Raw genomic sequence first — 20,909 nt, forward strand, 5'->3', positions numbered from 1 at the left:
TAGTGGCTTAAGGCAGCACACATTTGTTTCCCTCTCTCCTGGGAGGGCTGCGGGACTTCTGGGCTCCAGTCCCTCCCCTCCTCACCCCCACCACCAAATGCCTGTTCCTCCCAGGCGGGGGCTAAGACCGGGGCTAAGCAGCAGCTGCTGATGAGACCTGCCGCTCAGCCGGCAGCAAGCAGCCCCTCGAGAAGGAGGCGCGAGCCAGCCGCTCAGTGAAAGGTTCTGTGTGAAAGCGTCCTGTCTGCAGTCTCACCCCGGGGACAGCTTGTTTGGGGCCAAAGCCCACAGTCCCAGGAGACTGCAGGGCGGGGGGGGTGGGGTGGGGGGGTGGGGGGGGTGGGGGCGAGGACGGGAAAGGGGAGCAGGCTCTCCCCATAGGGGTGGGGTTGTTGTTGAGTCACAAAGTCATGTCCAACTCTTTTCGACCCCAGGGACTGCAGCCCTCCAGGCTCCACTGACTACGGGATTCTCCAGGCAAGGATACTGGAGTGGGTTGCCATTTCCTTCTCCAGGGGATCTTTCTGATCCAGGGGTGGAACGTGGGTCTGCTGTGTTGGCAGGCGGGTTCTTTACCACTGAGCCACCAGGGAAGGCCACGCTCCTCTCTCGTTGTTCAGTCCCTGTCATGTCTGACTCTTTGTGACCCCATGGACGCAGCATGCCAGGCTTCCCTGTCCTTCACCAACTACTGGAGTTTGCTCAGACTCATGTCCATTGAGTCAGTGATGCCATCCAACCATCTCATCCTCTGTCGTCCCCTTCTCCTGCCTTCGATCTTTCCCAGCATCAGGGTCTTTTCCAATGAGTCAGTTCTTCACATCAGGTGGCCAAAGTATTGGAGCTTCAGCTTCAGTATCAGTCCTCCCAATAAATATTCAGGGTTGATTTCCTTTAGGACTGACTGGTTTGATCTCTTCTCATTGGGGTGGGGTAAGTCATGTGAATGTGGACAGGGATATTGAACCCTGTTCCAGGGGAAGAATGGATACCTGGGAACAAAACCCAAACCAGCCAAAGCCCTTACTGACATTCCAACTCTTAGCAACCCCATGGACTGCAGCCTACCAGGCTCCTCCATCCATGGGATTTTCCAGGCAAAAGTACTGGAGTGGGGTGCCATTGCCTTCTCTGATTATTGATAAAAGGGCTCCTATTTCTGGATCTCCATTTCTGTGAGATAACATATGTCTTTACTGCCTGAGTATGGGTTTTCTGTGACTTACACAGTTTAGGGAAGGGCATCTTCACTAAGGCAATGAACACTCCCAAGGATTAGCTCCTATTCAGAAGTAGAGGAAGAAAACTGAACTGTTAACAGACCAGACAAAAGACAAGCTCCCATCCCTCCAGGCACTGACCATCCTTCCCAAAGACATCACTGCTTCTCTCTCCGACTATGAGAACTGGGACACGGCTGCCTACAATGCGAGAATGGCCCTGAGCCTGGAGGGCAAAAGACAAATATGGCCAGAAGTTTCAAGCAGAGAGATCAATGAATGCAGGGGCTTTCATAGACTCTGTTTCCACTTCATTAAATGTCTGGGCAACAAACAGTCTAAGAGAAAGGAAGAACTCAAACAGACCTTATTTTTCATGACTGGTTCAATCAGGTCTCTCTTCCCAGAAGAAAAATCAAATGCATTTGTTTGTGTCTTCCATTAACTCTTTCATTCCAATATGGATCAGTAATGGTGGCCTCCAATTTTTTAATGTATGCAGAGTACTAAATGGGCTTCTGGGTGGCTTAGTGGTATGAAGAATCTGCCTGCAATGCAGAAGACATAGGAGATGTGGGTTCAATCCCTGGGTTGGGAAGATCCCCGGAGAAGGAAATGGCAACCCACTCCAGTACTCTTGCCTGGGAAATCCCATGGAGAGAGAAGCCTGGCGGGCCACAGTGCATGGGGCTGCAAAGAGTCAGACCTAACTGAGCACACAGACCATCGTGCTCACGCTAAGTCGCTCAGTCGTGTTGAACCCGTGGACCGCAGCCCACCAGGCTCCTCTGTCCATGGGATTCTCCAGGCAAGAATACTGCAGTGGATTGTTACTTCCTTCTCCAGAGGATCTTCCCAACCCAGGGATCAAACCCGAATCTCTTAAGTCTCCTGCATTGGCAGGCAGGTTCTTTACCACTAGAGCCTCCTAAATATATGTTGGTGTTGTTCAGTCACTAAGTTGCGTCCAGTTCTTTGTGACCTCACGGACTGCAGCACGCCAGGCTTCCCTGACCTTCACCATCTCCCAGAGTTTGCTCATATTTATGTCCACTGAGTCAGTGACACTATCTAACCATCTCATCCTCGGCCGCCCTCGTCTCCTTTTGCCTTCAATCTTGCCCATCATCAAGGTCTTTTCCAATGAGGTGGCACTTCACATCGAACATACAATTTACATCAGATGGTAGATTTTAGAGTCTATTTGGCTAATAAAACACAACTTGATCAGAGGCCATTTGGGCAATCTGCAGAAGCCACTGCTACAACCTAGGATGACCTTATAAGAACTTTTACTGAACTCAGTGAAAGAAAAAAAAAAAATTAATGAAAACCTTCAAACTGTCCAAGAGAACAGAGCTGAGGGAGTTGCAACAATCATCTTTTGTTTTTTTGTTTTTTTTTTCCTTTCCTTTTTTAAGAACACTGGAGCTGTGACCACAGAGGTGATTGAAGAATCACAGCCTTTCCCCAGCGATATCCAAACAGAAAGTTTTCCAATACATCCCCTAAAATCGCAGAGCATGTAATTCCACGTTAGCTCCAGGAAGGCAGCGTCTCTGCTTAGGGTATGGAAATTTGGAAGTTCACTGCTATAATCTGTGGTTATGATTTCAACCTCCCTGAGTGATGCCGGGAATAAAACCACAGGCTCCTAGTGCTAGGAGCCTTTATTGTAATCCAATAAAACCTTAACAACCAGTCTTCTTTTTTATGATAAATTAAGGGCCTCATTTGCTTTGAAGCAGCCCCTCTGTCCCGATGTTTACCCCACTGTGGAACCAATCCTAGAGAAACACTGAACTCAGATCGGGGAGGGGAATTCCGATGGGGGGAACAACAGCCCAGATTCCCCACCTTGGTTTCACGGATTCAGAATCTACAAAACAAATTAAAACTTTCCCTTCCCAAAGAACTCATCTTTAGGATGAGCCTCTCCTTGGGACTTCTGACAATATTTTACCAACAGACCATGACTTCCGAACCCAGCACCCCAAACACAGAATGTCACCTTGAAATCATAAATGTCATATCTGGGACAGAGGCCATGGGTCCTCTTCCCCACTTTTAATTTTTTTTTTTGTTTTGGCTAATTTGAAACTTTATTTGGAAGCTCAAATTCTGCCCCAATTGCCAGTAATTTATACTTCCCTGCGGTGTCATCTTTGTGAACCCATTTGTCATGGAATGATTTCCCAGCTCAAAACAAACTTCAGACAGAGGTCAAATTTATGTCACAGCCGTAATTCCTTGCTAAGATCCAATGCACTGCAATGTTGATGAACTACCCCAAAACCTACCCGTGTGTTTGTCAAGGATTTCAGAGGCCAGTCCAGGAAGTTTTTAAAAATAAGCATCTGCTTAACCCTCCTACACTGCTGGTGGGTATGTAAATTGGTAAAGCCACTATGGAGAACAGTATGGACGTTCCTTAAAAAACTAAAAATAGAGCTATCATATGACCCTGCGACCCTACTCCTGGGCATATATCCAGAGAAAAATGTGACTCAGAAAGAAAAAACACCCCAAAGTTCACTGCAGCACTGCTGACAATAGCCAAGACATGAAAGCAACCTAAATGCCCATCGACAGAAGAATGGATAAAGATACGGTACATATATATAATGGAATATTCAGTTCAGTTCAGTTTAGTCGCTCAGTCGTGTCCAACTCTTTGCGACCATGAATCGCAGCACGCCAGGCCTCCCTGTCCATCACCATCTCCCGGAGTTCACTCAAACTCACGTCCATTGAGTCAGTGATGCCATCCAGCCATCTCATCCTCTGTCATCCCCCTCTCCTCCTGCCCCAATCCCTCCCAGCATCAGAGTCTTTTCCAATGAGTCACCTCTTCACATGAGGTGGCCAAAGTACTGGAGTTTCAGCTTTAGCATCAGTCCTTCCAAAGAAATCCCAGGGCTGATCTCCTTTAGAATGGACTGGTTGGATCTCCTTGCAGTCCAAGGGCCTCTCAAGAGTCTTCTCCAACACCACAGTTCAAAAGCATCAATTCTTCGGCACTCAGCTTTCTTCACAGTCCAACTCTGACATCCATACATGACCACTGGAAAAACCATAGCCTTGACTAGACGGACCTTTGTTGGCAAAGTAATGTCTCTGCTTTTCAATATGCTATCTAGGTTGGTCATAACTTTCCTTCCAAGGAGTAAGCGTCTTTTAATTTCATGGCTGCAGTCACCATCTGCACTGATTTTGGAGCCCAGAAAAATAAAGTCTGACACTGTTTTCACTGTTTCCCCATCTATTTCCCATAAAGTGATGGGACCAGATACCATGATCTTCATTTTCTGAATGTTGAGCTTTAAGCCAACTTTTTCATTCTCCACTTTCACTTTCATCAAGAGGTTTTTTAGTTCCTCTTCACTTTCTGCCATAAAGGTGTCATCTGCATATGTGAGGTTATTGATATTTCTCCCAGCAATCTTGATTCCAGCTTGTGCTTCTTCCAGCCCAGCGTTTCTCATGATGTACTCTGCATATAAGTTAAATAAGCAGGGTGACAATATACAGCCTTGACGTACTCCTTTTCCTATTTGGAAAAGTCTGTTGTTCCATGTCCAGTTCTAACTGTTGCTTCCTGACCTGCATATAGGTTTCTCAAGAGGCAGGTCAGGTGGTCTGGTGTTCCATCTCGTGACTATCACTTGCACATAAAAAAGATTGAAATAATGCCGTTTGCAGCAAGACGGATGGACCTAGGCAGTGTCATGCTGAGAGAAATAAGTCAGAGAAGGAGGAAAACTATCATATCCTTTACATGTGGAATTTAAGTAGAAGTTATACAAATTAACTTACCAAACAGAAACAGAGAACGAACTTATGGTTGCTGCGGGTGTGGGAGGGAAGGGATAGTTAGGGAGTCTGGGATCAACATGTAATCACTGCTCTGTTTGAAATGGATAACCAACAAGTTCCCACTGCAGAGCAGAGGGGACTCTGCCCAATGTTAACCTGGTGGCCTGGATGGGAGGGGAGTTGAAGGGACAAGGGATACAAGTATACGGCTGAGTCCCTTTGCTGTTCACCTGAAACCATCACAACACTGTTTGCTAACTGGTCATACCTACAGAGTGAAGTAAGCCAGAAGGAAAAACATAAATACAGTATACTAACGCATATATATGGAATTTAGAAAGATGGTAACAATAACCCTGTATACGAGACAGCAAAAGAGACACTGATGTATAGAACAGTCTTATGGACTCTGTGGGAGAGGGAGAGGGTGGGAAGATTTGGGAGAATGGCATTGAAACATGTGAAATGTCATGTATGAAACGAGATGCCAGTCCAGGTTCAGTGCACGATGCTGGATGCTTGGGGCTGGTGCGCTGGGACGGCCCAGGGGGATGGTATGGGGAGGGGGGAGGGAGGAGGGTTCAGGATGGGGAGCACGTGTATACCTGAAATTTTTTTAATAATAAAAAAAAAAAGAATAAATGTTGAATTAATTAGGCAAAACCTTAGCTAAACTGTAAATGTAATAAAATAATACAAAGTTTTAACTAAAAAAAATCTTTAAAAAAAAAAAAAAGACGTGTTTGCTTATCATAAAATCTTGGTTATTTCTGGCTAAATATCTATTAAATTATTTCCATTTCAATTCAATTTACCTCAGAATTCTTTTTTAGTATCTTAAGACTCCACGTTACACATAATTATGCTTTGTTATCTTCCAAGATTTATATTATGAACATATTTGATGCATATTTCAATTTAGTTGGGATGGAAAATGTATATAAAAAAACATTATGAAACTGAATAGCATACTGTTAAACTCATTTCACAAAGTTAAAACGAACTGGTGTTTAGAAAACTGAAGTATATTTTAAAGGATCTTTTTCTTAGTTACTAGCTGTTACCAAACATATTTTGTAGCTCAGCAAACCATTTATAATTATGTGTGTGTGTGTTCAGTCACCAAGTCCTGTCCAACTCTTCACGACCCATGTACTGTAGCATGCCAGGCCTCCCTGTTCCTCACCGTCTCCTGCAGTTTGCCCAAGTTCATGTCCATTGAATCAATGATGCCATCCAACCATCTCATCCTCTGCTGCCCACTTCTCCTTTGGCCTTCAATCTTTCCCAGCAATAGGATCTTCTCCAATGAGTCAGCTGTTTGCATCAGGTGGCCAAAATATTGAGCTTCAGTTTCAGCATCAGTCCTTCCAATGAATATTCTGGATTGATTTTCTTTAGGATTGACTCGTTTGATCTCCTTGCTGTCCAAGCTTGCTGTCCAAGGGACTCCAAGGGACTCTCAAGAGTCTTTTCCAGCATCACAATTCAAGTGTGAATTCTTCGGCACTCTGACTTCTTTATGGTTCAACTCTCACATCCATACACGACTACTGGAAAAACCATTGCTTACACTTATAGCTTTCACTTTTTTTTTTTTTTAAGGTGCTCAGTATGTCCAACTCTTTGTGACCCCATGGACTATACAGTCCATGGAATTCAAGGCCAGAATACTGGAGTGGGTAACCTTTCCCTTCTCCAGGGCATCTTCCCAACCCAGGGACTGGACCCAGGTCTCTTGCATTGCAAGCAGATTCTTTACCAACCGAGTCACCAGGGAAGCCCTTAACTTGCATTTAAAATGTACAGTGTTATATGGCAATTATATCTCAATAAAATTGGAAGAAAATAGCTATGAAAATAAAGAAATAAAAAATTAAATAGGCCATTCATTCCCAGAGCATTCATTTTAATATTTAATATAGATGATGGAGCCAAAACAGTTTGAAAGCAGGAAGAGAGCCCACAGGATATCCTAGCTAGTACAGAACTCAGCTCAGCTCCATCTTCTATGTTCAAACATCAGGAAAGACCAATGATAAATTCAACCCTTGGGACCTCAGCTTAGTTCCTCCTGCACTTGTTAGTACACAGAAACTCAATATACGCATTTTAAAACTCAGGAACTCTACATACACAGCTTTTCCACATCCAGCTCATTTTCAGTTTTATCATGCTTTGCAATAAATGGGAAAAGGAGACTTGAGAGGGAAAATTTATCCAAGCTGCAAAATTTGAGATACAATATGTTTAAAAATTAGTGGTTTGAATGAGGTTTATACTGGTCTATGCTTTTTTCCTTCTCACCATCCCTCCAGGCCCCCGAATCCCAAAGATAATAATGACACTGTGAGTTCCAAGGGGGTATCGTTGGAAGGTAACCGAGGGCCTCAGCCAGTGATCCCTGCCCCTCTCCAAAAGAAACAATGGGTTTTGGAATTCTAGATGCTCTCTTTACACATTTCAGCAGTCATATGATTTCCCTGAGAGCAATAAATTGACCATTATTGCTGATTCTTTGGCAAATTGAAGGTGTTAATACATTACCCCAGAGGATAGTATTTTCACTTTTAAGATGTACTCACAGTTCACAGCTCTTCATTCTCTCCCTGGGGTTCTCATTTAATTAGCGGTTGAGAGAAGAAGGTCATTTCATTTAAATAGGAATTCCATTTGGGAATAGCATGCATTTTCTTGGTTTTAGGAACCCATCAATATTTGCTCAATTAAGACACCATTTGACTTGCTATTTATTCTGGTTGGGGTTATACTTCTGTTTCTACTCCAAGTCTCTTTAAAAAAATAATAATTTGTTAGTGTTGATAGGTTTCCCTGGAGGCTCAGATGGTAAAGAATCTGCCTGCAATTCAGGAGCCCTGGGTTTGATCCCTGAGTCGGGAAGATCCCCTGGAGAAGGAAATGGCAACACACTCCAGTATTCTTGTCTGGAGAATCCCATGGACAGAGGAGCCTGGTGGGGTTGCAAAGAGTCGGACACGACTGAGCAGCTAAACGACAACGACGTTGTTGGTGCTGATGATGAACTCCGGTGCTGACAGCGACCCTCCCACCGTGCAGCCCTTCCCATTTCTGGTTCTTGCCTGGCTTCTCTTTAAGAAAGGTACCGTATCAATGCCACACAGTCAGAGAGTTTAAAAGTCAAATGGTTCTATGCAACTGTCTTTGAAGATTGGCACTTTTCTTCCATATACTCTATTCCCATCTCCCTGAAGCATCTCTTAGATGTTTCTTTGGACATGTCCTTTCTAATACCTAAGCAACAAATACTACCATTTCTTAATTGTTCCATTTTAGAATATTACCTGTGGAATTCTTGCTGTAAGTCCTAAGGTTTAACTCATTTACCACATCTCTTTTACAACTAGTCTCCACACATTCTTGCCTTCTAGTCAGACTCCCAACTCATTTATATCAAAATTTGTTACATTAGTACTTAATCATGACATCATTATTGCTAGGCAAATATTATTCAGAACTAAGCCATGACACAGAGTTCAGGAATAGTCACTTTCTTGGGACAAGTTTGATTATCATACAGTTGATATTTACTTGGTTTTGTTTTTTTTTTTTTTTGAAAGATTTTTTTCTTGATGTGGACCATTCTGTTAAGTATTGAATTTGTTACAGTATTGCCTCTGTTTTATGTTTTGGCTGTGAGGCTTGTGGCGACTTAGTGACTGAACAACAACATAATAAATATATGATACATAGGTATTTGCTTCTTTTTTTAAAACAACAGTAGAATTGTATATACATACGTTTAGCCTCCCATCAATCTACATTGTTCTGGATATTTCCTTCTGAAACTACATAAATGCTTCAAGTAAAACATAGATACTATTTTTAAAATGCAGCGCCAAAAATAAAGTAAATGGTTTTAAATATATATCTAGGTGGTAGCGTCATCACACATAGAGAAATCTAACCATTCTATGCAACTTTAAAGCACAATAATTTGTCTGCATGCTTCTGGAGGGTGTCCTCTAGATATGCTCAAGACAAAGAAAATGACCCAAACAAGCTGCACAGTCTCTTCTGTAATCACACAGCTGCAGTGGCGTGCTATTGTTACTCCTAGAATGCTGGGAGGGCATGAAACAGAAAAGCACCGAGTGTTGACTACGTTTACTCTAAACCTCCTCATTGTAAAGCAACTATAGCACAATGAAATTTTTTAAAAGAAAAATCAAAAGTAAATAAAATTCCTAGTGCTGTTGAAAACTGAGATTCTAGGGTAAGACAAAGAAGATAGAGATCTGATATAAAAACAGGTTTAGTACAGACCTTAAAAACCCTTGCATTGGAACTGGAAGCATCAATAAAAACTCACAGTTTTTTATTTTTAAAACATATCTCCATATATCCTAGCATCATCCCGCTGAGAAAGCCATCTCAGTACCAATGATGACCCCTGCCAACTAGACAGTGCTGTCCAAATATTTTTTCCTACTTAAAAGAACCAGGGCTTCTTGCAAAATTGACTGATTACAGATATGAAACTGGAAATGTCAGGAGAGGCTGAAATCCCCATATGACAAGGACCCTAGCAAAGACTACAGACATCTTACCAAAGAGCTCAGGAACCAACCTGAAGAAGCTCCACCCACTCCATTACCATAATGGATTGAAAGATACTAAGGGTGTATCTCTTATGCATGTATGCATGTGTATATGCATGCAGGTATGTATAATCTGTAAATCACAGTGACCCTCCCCAAATAAATAATCACACTAACTGATCACAGATGCTTACTAACGCATTATTTAAAAAGTAGTAAATATAAAGGGGAAATGAAGCATTTGCCATGACTTTCCTACATAAATTGCACCACTTGGGAGAAAAGTTGTAAATGAGAAGACATTTTCTAAAACAGAAGTTTCTAGCTAATAAAAAAGTTGCTAGAATTAGACTATAACCATTTTGGAAATGCTAATTAACGAGTCTGGTAAAGAATGTGCCTGCCAATCCAGGCAACACAGGAGACATGGGTTTGATCCCTGGGTCAGGAAGATCCCCTGGAGAAGGGAATGGCAACCCACTCCAGTACTCTTGCCTGGAGTAGTCCGTGGACAGAGGAGCCTGGTAGGCTATAGTCCATGGGGTTGCAAAGAGTCAGACACGACTTAGTGACTGAACAACTTAGTTAACGAATCTAGGTTTCTACCAACAGTATCTGTAAATATCAATAAAAGAGAGAAAACAAGCCTCCCTACAAAAGGAAACAAAGCATCCACAAGTCTTCCTTGCCCTCCCCACAATTTATTCTCAGGTTGACCTTATCAAGCCTCCATACAGAGCTGCCAACTTACAGGAAGCTTAGAAGGCAGGGCCACCCTGGGGTGTAACCGGCCAAATCCAGACTCTGGACAAATGATCCAGTCTATTCAATAAATAAACTGCAAGTAAAGACAGAGAGACAGAGTGAGGAAGAATGGGGGCACCTATAAATCAGAAGTTTATTTGTCATATGTGGAAATCAGTCAGATCCCAACTCAAGTAAACAATTTTTAACAAATTAAAAATACAAACACACACGTGTTTAACTTTTATGAGATGACTGGGAAGTCGAATGCTGGATGTCTGATGACACGAGCAGACCTCATTTTACTGTGCTTTGCAGATACTGTGTGGTTCTACAAATCGAAGGTTTATGCCCACCCTGCCCTGAGCAAGTCTATCGGCTCTGATGTTCCAACAGCATTTGGTCACTCCCTATCTGTGTGCCACGTTTTGGTAGTTTTCCCAATATGTCCAAATCTTTTATGCGTATTTTATTTGCTTTGGTGACATCTTTGATGTCACCATTTCAAATGTTTTGGGGCACCATGAATTCCACCCATGAAAAACAGAGGCCTTCACGGATAGATGCTGTGTGTGTTCTGACCACTCCATCAGCTGGTCAGACCTGCCTTTCTCCCTCTGCCCAGGCCTCCCTGTTCCCTAATATTGAAATCAGAACAATGAGCAGCCCTACCAGGGCTTCTAAGCATTTAAGAGAAAGGAAGAGTTTCGAGTCTCTCACTTTAAATCAAAAGCTAGTGATGACTGAGCTTAGTGAGAAAAGTATGTCTGAAGCTGAGACGGGCTTCAAGCCAGGCCTCTTGCTCCACGCAGTCAGCCAAGTCGTGAATGCGAAAGAAAAGTCCTTGAAGGAAGACAAAGGCGCCGCTCCAGGGAGCGCACAAATGATAAGAAAGCAGAAGAGCCTTACTGCCGACACGCAGAAAGTCTTAGTAGTCTGGTTAGAAGATCAAACCCGGCCCAGGATTCCCTTAAAGCTAAGCCTCAGCCAGAACAAAGCTTTAACTCTCTTCACCTTCTTTAAGGCTGAGAGACACGAGGAAGCTGCAGAAGAAAAGCTTGGCGCTTAGCAGAGGTTGGTTCGTGAGGCTGGAGGAAAACAGCCGCCTCCATCTCATCCACGTGTCAGGAGAAGCAGCAGGTGCTCTGTATAAGCTGCAGCAAGTCATCCAGGAGATCTAGCTAAGATAACTATCGCCTACTTTAAAACAGGATCCTATTACACTTTCTGTTTTTTATTTGCTTATTTATTAATTTGTGTTAGTCGCTCAGTCGTGTCTGACTCTGTGACTCCATGGACTGTAGCCCACCAGGCTCCTCTACCCATGGGATTCTCCAGGCAAGAACACTGGAGTGGGTTGCCATTTCCTTCTCCAGGGGATCTTCCCGACCAGGGATCAAACCCACGTCTCTTACATCTCCTGCACTGGCAGGCGGGTTCTTTACCACTGTGCCATCTGGGGGGCCCATTGAAGGTAGCTACACTAAATAAAGAAACTTCAATGTAGAAGAAACAGCCTTATTGTGGACGATGCCATCTAGGATTTTCATCTTTACAGAGAGAAGTCAATGCCTGGCTTTACAGCTTCAAAGGACAGGCTGGCTCTTCTGTTAGGGGCTAAAGCAGTTGGTGACTAGGAGTTGAAGCCGGTGTGCATTTGCCATTCCAGAAATGTAGGACCCGTAAGGATTATGCCCACTCCATAATGTAAGGGCACCACAAAGCCTGGATGGCACATCTGTCAACAGCATGGCTCACTGAGTATTTTAAGCCCATTGTTGGGACCTACTACTAGGAGAAAAAAGAAAAGATTCTCTTTAAAATCTTCATGCTCAGGGACCACGCACCTGGTCATTGAAGGGTTCTGATGGAGCCGGACTAGGTGGTCCTGAGGTTTTCACACCTGCTAACATAATATCCATTCTGCAGTCCCTGGTTTAAGGGGTGATTTTGACTTTCAAGTCTTACTTTTTTTAAGAAATACACTTCGCAAGGTCTAGCTGCCGTTGACAGTGACTCCTCTGCTGGATCTGGGCAAAGTAAACTGAAAACCTTCTGGAAAGGACTCAGCATGCTAGACACCACTAAGAACACTGTAATGCATGGGGAGAGATCGCAAATATCAACATTAACAGGAGTTTGGAAGAAGTGGATTCCAGCTCTCTCGGGCGACTCTGAGGGGCTCAAGGCTTCAGGGCAGGAGACACCTGTAGACGAGGGGGAGACAGCACGGGAACCAGGATGAGCAGTGGAGCCGAAGATGTAACTGGGACACTGCAACGTTGTGATAAAGCTTTAACAGACGAGGAGGTGCTTCTTACGGACGAGCAAAGAAAGTGCTTTTCTGAGCTGGGATCTATTGCTGGTGAAGAGGCTGTGAAGGTTGTTGAACTGACAACGAAGAATTAAGAACATTGCATAATTTAGTTGATACAGCAGCGGTGGGGTTTGAGAGGACTGACTCCAATTTTGAAAGGTCTCCTGTGGGTAAAATGCAATCAAACAACATTGCCCACTACAGAGAAATGACCAGTGGAAGGAGAAGTCAATCAGGGCAGCAGACTTCACTGTTGGCTTCAGCAGTCCCCGTCCTGATCAGCCAGCAGCCATCCATGTCGAGCTAAAACTCTCCACCAGCAAAATGATTATGACTCACTGAACGCTCAGATGATGGTTAGCTTTCTTTAGCAATAAAGTATTTTGAATTAAGGTACATTTTTTAAGCAGAATATTGTTGTACACTTATTAGACTACAGTAAAAATTTGAGGGTTTTGAGCTTTTATGTCTTAAGCCATAGGTGTTTGAAATCAGGACCAGATAACCAAATATAGCCCATCACCTCTTTTGGAACCACCAGTGAGCTAAGAATGGGTTTTACATTTTTAATAGTTGGAAAAAATCATAAAGGTAATAATATTAGGAAGATCAGAAAATAATATGAAATTGAAATATCAGTGTTTATTAATAAAGTTTGGTTGGAAAACAGTCATGTTTGTCTAGCTACTTTGTATGACTGTTGTTTTTTTTTTTTTTTTGGTGGCGGGGTTGGGGGGGTTGCTTCCCAGGTAAAGAATCCACCTGCCAATGCAGGAGATACAGGTTCAATCCCTGAACTGGGAAGATTGCCCCGGAGGAGGAGATGGCAACGCACTGCAGTCTTCTTGCCTGGGAAATCCCATGGAAAGAGGAGCCTGGCGGGCTGCAGTCCACGGGGTCGCAGAGAGTCCGACACGACTGAGTGCGGCTCAGCAACATGCCTGCTCCTGTGAACAAGCGCAGAGCTGAGCCAGTAAGATGGGGACCGCGTGGTGCACAAACCTGAAATATTGATCACTTATCCCTTTGCAGGAAAAAAATCTACTGACCCTGCTTTCAGGCGAGACCAACAGTAGACCATATTGCAGAAAATTCACGATCAAGTTTATGTTTTAGGATGGGTCAGATCACGCAAAGACAAGTCTCTGAATGAACATAGTCTCACCAAGCTGGTCTTTAGAAAGTTATATGAGGGGCTTCCCTGGCGGTCCAGTGGTTAGAACTTCACCTTCCAATGCATGAGGTGCAGGTTTGAAGCTAAGATCCCAGATCCCACGTGCCTTGCAGCCCAAAAGCCAACATGAAAAAAAATTTTTTTAGGAAAATCATACCAATTTACAAGATCATAGGTTATCATCTCAGAACATATTCTTCTCACTTTCACTTTCCACTTTCAGAGGTTTAAAAATAATGCTATTTTCATTTAAAATTGTCAGAGTGAACTTTTTGTTCATATTTCAATAGTGATTTCTACATTCAATTGCCAAATGTCTGTATTCTTCGCCTATTTTTCCATTGAGCTTTTAGTCAGATGTGTAAGACGTCTTCATATTACACTTAGTCATTACCTACAGGATGGGTATGTTTTAAATAAGGTCTGAGTAAGCAGAGTTAACCAAGGTCTCCTGGGAGGGAAAACGTGTTCTAGTGAATTTGTGGGATCCAAAGGCAATGAGATCACAGCGTGCATAATGCTGATATAAAACGACCATCTGTAAAGTCAGAATAAACTAATCAACACCCACGCTCATCTCTTTGACTCATTTTCCTTTCGTTTTGTGTATGAATTTTCCTTTGTTCTTGTTCTGCTGCATGTTCATTTTCCTGTTTGCTTGTTTTTCCTTTGAACCCAAAATTTGTTTCAAAAAATTCCAAGGCACTGGAGTCAGCACCTTCTGATCATATCTTATCTGCCACTAACCATGTGTCAGGGCCAATCTGGATGCCTTCAACAAGCCTGATGCCTTACTCATCAGGAACACTTTTTCCTGCTGTGGCTCTGATAAGCCATCAGCACCACCGTTTATCATAGACTGCTTGAGGTCACTTGCATACAGATTTCTCTACATTCAGTAACTGAAAAGGGGGCCATTTGACTCAGAGACACTGAGACCAGACCAAGGCCTAGAATTAAGTGCAAACCTGTGGAGTCATGCGGTCACAGCTAAAGACCTGCTCCCCATCACTCCAAACCTGCCACATCTATTTTCGGATTTCTTGGTTTTCTTTTCTACCAAAGGACTAAGACAACAAAGGCAGAATAGAACGGGGGTCAGGTGGAGCCTTTTCTCTGAACAATCCTCAAGCGAAAATTATAAACAAAGTTATTAAAGCTTTTCTATCTACTAAAGAAGCAGCAATGTGACATTCCATTTCAGTCCACCTCTAATCTTCAGTCCCTTTATCCCAAATACTGAAATTTCATTAGAGATGACCAATTCCAAAATCCCAGATTCTTCAATTAGTGTGCACTTTAAATTATTAAATAGGAAACTTGAATATAGACTCTTTTCTCATTCAATTTTCTCAGCTTCTGTACTCCCTTTCATGGTGCATAATTTAAATTTATAAATTCTATGGAAAAGCTAATATTCTACTGAGATAAAGACTCATCTAATTTTTGCAGCCAAGGACATCACAGCAAGCACCTACATTCTGTAGAAGAGAAGTGAAACTTTCACAACAGTCTCTAGAAGCAGCACAGGGGAAAACCAGCCTCATGCAACGAACTCCACCTGCTCCAGAAAGAGTACAAACCACTGGAGTTTGGTAGCAGGGATCAAGAGGAAATGAGGTCAAGTCCAAGGTACTACAGTGGAAAATGATAGAGGAATTCTGAAAATTCCCTGGTTGTATCAGAAGAGGACTTATATGGCCCTCTTTCTAGGGTGGAAACCAAGTGCCCAGGTTCCCAGGGTCTCCATCTGAATACAACACTCTGACCTGTTCCCATCCCCACTGCACGCCCTTCCCTACCCATTTCTAGGCTTCTAACCCAGCCAGGTTTCTTCGAAGAATGAAAGTCATTCAGGAAAAGTGAGAAAACCTAAATCTCTATTCTCTCCTGTTGTTGTTGCTTAGTCACTCAGTCGTGTCCGACTCTTTGCGACACCATGGACTGTAGCCCACCAGGCTCCCCTGTCCATGGGATTCTCCAGGCAGGAATACTGGAGTGGGTGCCATTGCCTTCTCCAGGGGATCTTCCCGACCCAGGGATCGAACCCATGTCTCCTGCATTGGCAGGAGGATTCTATACCACTGAGCCACCAGAGAAGCCCATTCTCTGACATCCCCAAACTAAATCCTGGCTTCCTTCTCTCCCCCAGAACACTGTCACCACAGGCAATGCTCAGACTTCACCTGGTCTCACTCCTGGCTCCTGAGTGGCCACTTGCTACTGTCCAAATCGCCCCCAGGTCAGGCAGTGATGGTCCAGACCCAGGATCCCCAGAGGCACTGGCTGCTGATTCCCTGCTGAGAGGTCTACAGGCAGGAGTCAGTCCACGTGCCTGCTCAGAGCTCTGGGAAATCATCTGGTCTCACATCACCTTCTACCTGCACTTTCTCCCCGCACCTGCTGCTCTCTGAGTTGAGGGACACTTTCAGGAATCTTCTGTCCAGCCCTCATGCTTGTTCTTGGGGCCCTCCCTGGAGCCAAATGTGAAATTCCTCCCTAGGGGTGACACCATCAAGATGACGTCACAGGTTGCTCTGAATTCGGTCCTGCTCACAAGACAGATTAGCGTGAGAGAATTTCTATCTGAAAAAGAACCAGAGGGTGTGAACTGGAGGCTCGGGAAGACCAGACTTAAAGACTAAGGGACTCAGATGGCGGGGTGTTGCTCAAAGGTGGTCTTAACCCTTGGGAGTTTTCGCCAGAGGCATGGATGAAAAGTGCCCCAGCTGGAACGGGTCTCACCAAGAAGGCTACACTGAGCTTCGCTTGTGTGACGGGACTGAGTGTCTGCTCAGAAAGCTCTCAAGGCCAGTCTCTGCTTCTTGTTGGTTTGAACTAACTATACTGCCCCCGAACTGCTCCTGCTTTGCCTGTAAATACCGCCTACCCCAAGCCTGCAACAAGCTCGCCGTAGTTTATTATTTGCTCACCCGGAACTGCAGTTCTGCTGTTCCCAAACACGCTCATCTTCATGAGCTTGCCTCGTGATCTCACTTACATGTGGAATCTGAAAGCCTGAGCTCACGCAGACAGTAGACACGTGGATATGTATACTTGAATCACTCCGCTGCACAGCTGAACCCAACAGCCCACTGGACATCGACTATTCTCCAATATAAAGGAAAAGTCAACAAATCCATCAATTGGAAAAAATAAGCTCACTCCATAGAAAATGAGAGAAAATGCTCTCCAGAGACCCAATTCTTCATTTCTTTGCCTTTGTGAAGATGCCAAAATTAACTCAGCTGTAATTTTGCGGTTCCTACTTTGTGTTCTGGGAATAAAGTATACAAATGCAAAAAAACATTTAACATCTATGAGTTACACCTAAATGAAGCATCCACTGAGGTTAATAAGTGGTTTTCTGAGCAAACATGGAGAGCAATGGCATCTGATGTGGCTGATTTAATTTGCAATCATATGTCATATTCACACAAATAGTGACAAACAGGCCCCCTTGTCAGTTCACCAAAAACAGTGCTTCTTGTCGTTCACATCTGTTCCAATCTCATGAAACTGTTTACAACGACACTTTCATAAAACCATTCCCCATGAGAGGAAGGAAACACGAAAATGATTTTTTTTAATATTCCTTGGGAGTTTTCTGTAACATTACAATAGCTCTTCAACAAAAGCCAGAAATTCCACAAACTCAGATCTTACCTCAATATACCCCACTTATCTATGATAAGAATAAACTGGTAAAATTTTAAAAAAGAATGAAATATTGCGGTTTTTAGTAATATGGATGGACCCAGAGAATATCAAACTAAGTGAAGTCGAAGACAAATATTATATGGTATCACTTATATGTGGGATCTAAAAAATAATAGAAATGAATCTATATAGTGTCAAAGAGAAACAGACTCACAAATGCAGAACACAAACGTGGTGACCGGAGGGGAGAGGAGGGAGGGGGGAATTCAGAGTGTGGGGTCAACAGACATGAGCTACGATGTGTACGACGCACCAGGAACTGTATTCAGTCACCCTGTAATAATGAATAACGGAAAGTAACCTAAAACATAGAACGCGTAACTGAATCACTTTGCTGTACATCTGAAACTAACACGGTATTATAAATCAACTCTTCTTCAATCTCATCCGGGCCTCCCTGGGGAACAGGTCTGAAGAGCTGAGTGTTTAACACGACCATGCGTGATTCTTAGCAACAGGAACTTCTGAGAAACTTGGCAGGTTGTCCTGACACACTAAAGGGTATCAGATTCACCAGGACACACATTTTGTTAAAAAGAGCAAGTTTCTGGATCTCAGCCTGAGGTCCAGATGCAGCGAGCTGGTGGAGGAACACACGAACTGCATTTTAAACAAATTGCCCAGGTGACGCTCCTGAAATGTTCCCACGCCCGGCTCTTGAAGGGCAGCAAGTAGGACCCCCCCTTGCAGATCGGGCCCCTCCCTGGGTCCTGGAACCACAGCTGTTCCCAGGCCAGAGCTGACTGGATCAGATGTCGCTGCTTATGGTTCAGACCTTTACAGCCCAATTTAACACAAGATGTGTTCTTGCCTCAATGACGTTGCCGACTCGTTCCCTGTAATTTTCCTATCAACAACTGAACTCCCGAGCAGTCCTCTCGCCCGTCAGCAGTTAAGGTTCCCGTCCTCAGGGCCCAAATTACCCTTGAAAGGTAATGGAAAAACCCCTGTGTGCTGGCCAGCGCTGGCCCCTGCAGCAGACCCTGCCGGCTACCTGCTGCCTGTCCTGAGGATCGCTGTCAGCTGTGCGGGTCTTGTCTTTGTTTAACTGCTCAGTGGTTTTCATAACTATTTTTAGCCCTGAGACTTTTTTGGAGAAAAATGTTACCAGTACAAATAAAATGAAACTGCTGTGAATGAGATGGTGCGGCAGAAGAGAGGGCGGGCAGGCCTTCCAGTCCCCAAGACACACACAGACACACACAAAGACACACACAGACACACACACACAAAGATACAGGTAGACAGGAAGATACACACACATAAACATACACACAGACATACACACAGATGCACACACAGAAAGACAGACACATACACACAAAGATACACACACAGACATACACACACACAAACCCAACACACACATAAAGACACACACACAGAGACACACCCTCAACCCTAAGGCAGTACAAAAGCTTAGGGCTCCATGGAAGACCATCTGAAAATCTCTACTCTGGGTCATGAATTCAGTTTTTGCCTAGAGCACTGGACTGCCTTCCTAGACTTAAGTGTCTGACTTTAAATTTACCTTCAAAAGCACACTGACACTTGAAAATCATGGAGTTACGGGTGTCAACCCTCCCCACCCAGCTTAAAGTCCAAGCATAATCCATAGTCAACAATCAGCCATCTGTATATACCTAGTTCATCAATTCATAGTCAGCCATCTGCATATATCCAGATTATCCAGTCAGCCAGCCGTCTGTATGTACCCAGTTCATCAATCCAGTCAGCCGTCTGTACGCACCCAGCTCATCCATGTCCAGGACTCCACGTCTGCAGATTCAACCACGATCTTGTAGCACTGTGGTATTTACTACCGAAAAAACTGCAAGTCTAAGTGGACCCAGGAACAGTTCAAATGTGTCTTGTTCAAGGGTCAATTGTGCTGCATTGCCTCTTATGAAAAATGATTAATGAAACTGACTGCCATTAATCCTAACTTAATCCTACATTGTTAAAGTTCCTTTCCAAACGTCTTGTAGTCAGGCCCATTCAACTACTTATCAAGCTTGAGTCATTGCAGGCTCATACACAGTCTCCGAAAAAATAAATGAACAAATAGAAGTCATTATGTGCAACTTAAAAATGGTGCTATTGTGACTGACGCTGCTTTTAAACTTAGACTTTTTCAATGCTATTATGTGGACATATAATCGATGTTTGTGTAAAGATCACACCAGGCGAGGGAAGAGAAAGGGGCCTTGAGAGATGCTCTCAGCAGGTACTTTATAATAAAACCAACATCTGTGGAATCATTAGATGAGCATTATTACACGCCAGCAACATGCTAGTACTTTGCAGATACGCTCTCAACTCTTCCTACTGTGTGGAAGCGGGCAGGCATGCGGGTCTCACTCTGAGATGAGGGCGATGGATCTCCCAGAGGGAAGCCGCCGCCCGCGGGGACCCTCTTAAGGTGACTGCTGGGCGAGAGCTGACTCCCGGCTGCAGAGGCCGGGTGCACTCTGAGCCTGTCCTCGCTCGAAGGTCAGGCTTGGCAGGTTTCTTTGATCTTCCCCACATCTGCCATTTCATACTGGGCTTCTCTTTCCTTGCAGAACTTGCCGAGCCGGGCAAAGACATCTTTTTCTTTTTTTTTTTTTTAATCAGTTGTGTCTTCCTTGGATGGAGGCAAGATCGGGGCCAAAAGAAATTCCCTTTCATTTTAGAATCAAGATTCCGTTCACAGAAAAACGAAATTGATATACAGACGAGCCTACACACCACACTTCTCACTTGTAAGTGAACTTAATCACTCGGGCACCCCAAACACCTTTGTGTGTCTTCAAGCTACATTCTGTCCATTGGATGGAGAACATGTGGTTTGGACTTCAGAAGGCATGAAAACCAAGCTGATATTACAGAAGTTGGCTGTTTCAAGTCAAACAAAATAGCACAGAAACTTTCTCCAAGTCAGAGGAGGGCAGCCACCACTGCCTGCATTTATCCCTAAACCAGCTCCCTAAGGAGAGACGAGAAAACACCAACAAGCTCCTCTACTGTAACAGACTCCAAGGAACACACACGCACCCTGGAAACTGACAAGGTTTTGAACACAAAACATCTCTTTCAAAAGCGATAATATAATAGATGACGCTTCTTAGAGACTATGACCTTAAATGACATAAGGGACACTATTGGAGGCACAGCAGCTGTTTGGTGAAAGTGCAGGGGTTTTTCCTACTTCTTCTTGTTGATCCTTTTTCACCCTTCCCTGCCAAAAAAAAATTTACTACATTTTTTTTTCATTATTTCCCTTGTGTCAAGTGGAACTTTTTCATCCAAATCTCACTGCTCAGGCCCATATGTCTCTTCTTTCTTCTTTTCTGTAT

At 43.8% G+C, this 20,909-nt stretch overlaps 1 long non-coding RNA gene across 4 annotated transcripts in view; it reads right to left on the reverse strand.

Moving 5' to 3' along the window:
• LOC112442737 (uncharacterized) overlaps window positions 1–20,909 on the reverse strand; it is a 112,665-nt gene that overhangs the window by 43,394 nt on the left and 48,362 nt on the right. For all 4 annotated transcript variants that reach the window (XR_009491844.1, XR_009491843.1, XR_009491842.1 and 1 more), the window contains exon 3: window positions 1,587–1,768. This is a non-coding gene — a long non-coding RNA (uncharacterized lncRNA). The remainder of the gene's footprint in view (window positions 1–1,586; window positions 1,769–20,909) is intronic.

This window comes from Bos taurus, chromosome 19 (genome assembly GCF_002263795.3).
Source record: "Bos taurus isolate L1 Dominette 01449 registration number 42190680 breed Hereford chromosome 19, ARS-UCD2.0, whole genome shotgun sequence".
Classification (NCBI taxonomy): domain Eukaryota; kingdom Metazoa; phylum Chordata; class Mammalia; order Artiodactyla; family Bovidae; genus Bos; species Bos taurus.